The sequence below is a fragment of the Ovis aries genome, chromosome 5, assembly GCF_016772045.2.
Source record: "Ovis aries strain OAR_USU_Benz2616 breed Rambouillet chromosome 5, ARS-UI_Ramb_v3.0, whole genome shotgun sequence".
NCBI lineage: Eukaryota > Metazoa > Chordata > Mammalia > Artiodactyla > Bovidae > Ovis > Ovis aries.
The window spans coordinates 88,514,923-88,520,479 of NC_056058.1; positions in this window are offsets into that span (position 1 = coordinate 88,514,923).

The following is a 5,557-nucleotide window of genomic DNA, read 5'->3' on the forward strand; positions in this document are numbered from 1 at the left end:
CTTGAGAGAGTTGAGGAAATAGTATGTTTCTGTGGTTCAGTTTAAAAAAGCTAAATTATTAGATTTTGACAGAAATACCTCAAAAGTGCTGCTGTTTTCTTCTCGCTGAATCTTGTTAGATGATAAACAATTTTGATTTGTCCCATTACTAACGGTTACTTGATTAAGGATGTGTTTGTCAAGATTCTCAGCAATTCAGTTTTTTTTCTTTGGGCAGTTAATATTTTTGGGGAGGTTCTTTGAGAGCTTGCATGTATATCATTGGTCATTAAGCTTTCAATATACACATTTATAGTTCTTTGTTGTTGTTGCTCAGTCGTGTCCGACTATTTGCGACCCCATGGACTGCAACACACCAAGTTTCCCTTCCTTTACCATCTGCCGGAGCTTGCTCAAACTCATGTCCGTTGAGTCGGTGATGCCATCCAGCCATCTCATCCTCTGTCATCCCCTTCTCCTCCTGCCTTCACTCTTTCCCAGCATTAGGGTCTTTTCCAGTGAGTCAGTTCTTCGCATCAGGTGGCCAAAGTACTGGAGTTTCAGCTTCAGCATCAGTCCTTCCAATAAATATTCAGAGTTGATTCCCTTTAGAATTCACTGGTTTGATCTCTTTGCAGTCCAAGGGACTCTCAAGAGTCTTCTCCAACACCACAGTTCTATTTATAGTTCTACTGAGCCTTAATTCATTACTATCATTATTTATCTTGATGTTCACATTGTTCCCAATTTAGCTAGAGGAAAATCCTTCCAGGTAGCTTGTGTGGCTCTTGCATTTTTCCATCACTTTTTGACTACTTTCTTTCTGGCACAAGATATTAACAAGTTCATCTTGTACTTTCCCTCCCTTAGCTCTGGAATTAGCTATTTTAGACCTGAGTCTTTTTAGCAGAGAATAATATTTAGAAGACAGGATCTGTGCTTTAGGTATGCTATTTGCTTTCGGAGTATGGTACTTGAAGCCTGTCTCAGTGAAGAGATTAGGATAAATATGCATGTATATAGGAATGTATATACACTCCTTTGTGTTTTATCTGTTTGCCTGGCCATGAATGTAGACTGATACCATTAGTTCTAATTTCGCACCTCAGAGTTTATTCTAATTCTCTTCCTTTCCATATACGGTACCCCTCTTTGATGCTGAGAAACGTGGCTCGCATTGGCTTTCTTAGATTTGCTTGTTTATTCATTCTCCCTGTATGTAATGAATCCACTGCCATCCCTTCTCTCATATAGCTGTTCTCTTCTGCATGGGCTCAGACATCCAGCATCAGACTGCCCCTCTGCATAGCTGCATAGCTGTATCCTCACCCTACAGGCTTGGGCTCTCCACACTGGACTGACATTTGTGTGATGTTGTCTTCGTCCTGTACCAGGTGGGGTCTGACTTACATGCTGCTCCTATTGTTTCCTCCTCCTGTGCCCTTCCTTCCACAAGCAGGGCAGATATAGGACGATTTGAATTTAGTTGTGAATGAGTAGAGAAAGGACAGTAGCTGAAAGGTGACTCATTCAGGAAAGAATTGTGTTTTGTAAGATGCCCATTTGGAGGGTGAGGTTAAAGATATAGAGGAGACAGAGATAATTGACAAAGCTACTTCTCTCAGAAGGTAGAAAAGAATAGGATCTAGAGCACAATCCTAAGGATTAAAGTACAAGACTCTTTTTCGACTCCAGCAGACAATGGGAGGGAAGAATGGGTTTAATACAGATTTCTTTGAGAGTTTGCCACCTGGAAGAGGAGTGAATTTCCATCCTATGGCTTTCACTTTCTTTGTGTGGAGACTGTTGAGGAGTGATTTAGTTGGAGATTTGAGTAAAGTGGAGAGAGTTCTAAAATCATCATAGAAAATGAGAACTGAAATGAGCAAAAACAGGAAGATTTCTGAGTGGTATGGCAAATCTAACTGAAAACAGAAACTGAAAATGAATGAAGACACTAGCCTGAACAGTTGTAGTATTTTCTCAGCAGTCCCAGTAATAGGCGTGGAGAAGGCAGTTTTTATCAGTTAAATAGTTAAATAGAAAGACATGGTGAAAGTTGGAGATACTGACTAGAGAGAGGCTGACTTGAAGGAAATAAATATTGAATGTTGAACAGTTCTTTTATAAAATTTATTGAAATAGTCAATTTACAATGTTGTATTAGTTTTAGGTGTACAGCAAAGTGATTTAATTATATATATATATATGATTATGTAGATTTGAATTCTTTCCCATTATAGGTTATTATAAGATATTAAGCATAGTTTCCTGTGCTATATAGTATGTCCTTGTTGGCTATCTGTTTTTTAAAAATAATTTATTTATTTATTTTTGGCTTTGACAAGTCTTAGTTGTGGCATGGAATTCGGGCTTTAGTTGCAGCTCTTAGACTCAGATGCTCCAAAGCGTGTGGGATCTTAGTTCCCTGACCAGGGATTGAACCCATGTCCCCTGCATTGCAGGGCAGATTCTTAACCACTGGACCATCAGGGAAGTCCCAGCTATTTATTTTATGTATTTGTTATTCAGTTGCTAAGTTGTGTCTGATTCTTTGCAACCCCATGGACTGCAGCACTCAAGACTTCCCTGTCTTAACTATCTCCCGGAGTTTGCTCGAACTCACGTCCATTGAGTCAGTGATGCCATCCAACCATCTCATTCTTTGTCACCCCCTTCTTCTGCTCTGTCTTTCCCAGCATCAGGGTCTTTTCTAATGAGTCAGCTCTTTGCATTAGGTGGCCAGAGTATTGGAGTTTCAGCTTCAGCATCAGTCCTTCCAATGAATATTCAGGGTTGATTTCCTTTAGGATTGACTGGTTCCATCTCCTTGCTGTCCAAGGAACTCTCAAGAGTCGTCTCTAGCGCCACAATTTGAACGCATCAGTTCTTCTGCACTCAGCCTTGTCTATGGTCCAACTCTCCCATCTGTACATGACTACTGGAACAACCATAGCTTTGATTAGATGGACCTTAAAGTGATGTCTCTGCTTTTTGATATGCTGTCTAGGCTTATGATAGCTTTTCTTCCAAGGAGCAAGCATCTTTTAATTTCATGGCTGTGGTCACCATCCGCAGTGATTTTGAAGCCCAAGAAAATAAAATCTGCCACTGTTTGCTCATCTATTTTCTATGAAGTAATGCATCTGGATGCTATGATCTTTGTTTTTTGTTTATTTATTTATTTATTTATTTTTTATTTTATTATTATTATTTTTTTAAAATTTTAAAATCTTTAATTCTTACATGCATTCCCAAACATGAACCCCCCTCCCACCTCCCTCCCCATAACATCTTTCTGGGTCATCCCCATGCACCAGCCCCAAGCATGCTGCATCCTGCGTCAGACATAGACTGGCGATTCAATTCACATGATAGTATACATGTTAGAATGTCATTCTCCCAAATCATCCCACCCTCTCCCTCTCCCTCTGAGTCCAAAAGTCCGTTATACACATCTGTGTCTCTTTCCCTGTCTTGCATACAGGGTCGTCATTGCCATCTTCCTAAATTCCATATATATGTGTTAGTATACTGTATTGGTGTTTTTCTTTCTGGCTTACTTCACTCTGTATAATCGGCTCCAGTTTCATCCATCTCATCAGAACTGATTCAAATGAATTCTTTATAACGGCTGAGTAATACTCCATTGTGTATATGTACCACAGCTTTCTTATCCATTCATCTGCTGATGGACCTTTGTTTTTTGAATGTTGAGTTTTAAGCCAGCCTTTTCAGTCTCCTTTTCCATCCTCATCAAGAGGCTCTTTAGTTCCTCTTCACTTTTGCCATTAGAGTGGTATCATCTGCATGTCTGAGGTTGTTGATATTTCTTCTGGCAATCTTAATTCTAGTTCGTGATTTATCCAGCCTGGCATTTTGCATGATGTACTCTGCATATAAGTTAAACAGGCAGGGTGACAATAAATAGCCTTGATGTCCTCCTTTCCCTATTTGGGATACGGGTAGTTCCTCAAAAGAAAACAAATGTGCTGTTAAGAGAAGGAAGAGAATGGATGCTGTGGTGGCAGAAACATGTTTAGCAGTAGTAGATTGCTTGTGTGTTGTTGAATTTATATAGGATAAAGCATGATTTGGTACAGAAAGGAAGATGATAAATAAAATATATTTTTTAACTTTTATGTTTCTTAATCACAAAAAATAAATCTACATTATAAAAATAATTAAAACTGTCCCCCTTTCCCATATCTTTAGTGACTGTGAATCAGTGAGCAAGATATAACAACAAAGGGGAGAAGTTGGTAGAAGGTGATAGATTGATTTGAAAATCATGGTTTGGTCATTTTCTGTGGTTCAGGTCTGTCATGTACACTGTGGGTATGAAACACATAATGAGAGTTTGTTCTCTTGCTCATAAGTTAAAGTACAAAACAGTGCATTGAAAACTTTGAAGTCAATACCAAGGTTGGTAAGTAAAAATGTCCCCTTTTGGAAAAGATATAGGTAACTATTATATTCAACTTACACAATAAAATCTGTATGCTTTTTTTTCTAAAATCTCTTTCCATGATCCCTACATTTATGAACTGACTTGTTTTCATTATCATTGTTCTTTTGATTGTCCATTATTCTTGAGACAGTGTGTAACCTTCTTCCTCTCAAAACAACCCCTCCCAGCCTACTTTCAAAAGTCAACATTTAAGTGTAAACAGTTTATTGAATAGACTGTACTTTGTGGATATTAACACAGTCAGGTTTTTATTTTTCTCCAATCACAATTCCCAGTAGTGCTATATAGAATCTCCCAAGACGATTTCTTGGGTACATTCCACAACTTTCTCATCACTTTCAGTTATTAAAAAAACAAAGCCAAGCCAGTCTAATTTCACTCCTGTGTAAAAATCCAATCTCGAATCTGATTCAAATATACTCCTTTCAGTTCCCTCTGCTATCATCTAACTCCTTTGTGTGGAGGGTGGGGGAAGGAAGGAAGAATATGAGAGGTGGCAGGGGGTGCCATTGGAGATGAAGAGTGCTCCTCCCCACAAGACTGTGCCTGATTCTGTTGCTGCTGTGGCCTCTGAGGATGTGGTGGTCTCCTCATAACTTTGTACAATTTTTATAGTTGTTTAGCTTTACCTTGGGCTACCACATCTCTGAGGATGACCTCCAGAGGGAGCACCTATGTCTTCCTGTAGTCTTGCCTTTGGTCCACATCCCAACCATATTTCCTCTCTTCTCTATATTCCTTCCTAAGGTGTCAAGGGCTTCCCAGGCGGCACTAGTGGTAAAGAACCTGCCTGCCAATGCAGGAGACGTAAGAGACGCGGGTTCGATCCCTGGGTCGGGAAGATCCCCTGGAGAAGGGCATGGGAACCCACTCCAGTATTCTTGCCTGGAGAATCTTATGGACAGAGGAGTCTGGTGGGCTACAGTTCACAGGGTTGCAAAGAGTCAGATACGACTTAGCGACTTAGCATGCATGCATGCTAGATGTGAAACATGCAAGTTCTTCTCTGCACCCTCTGAAAGATGAGGAAACCTGGAATAGGTTGGAGACTTCCTTACCTTCTTTTTAAGTTATCTATAACATAGTCTCTTTTTATTCCTTTCCTGG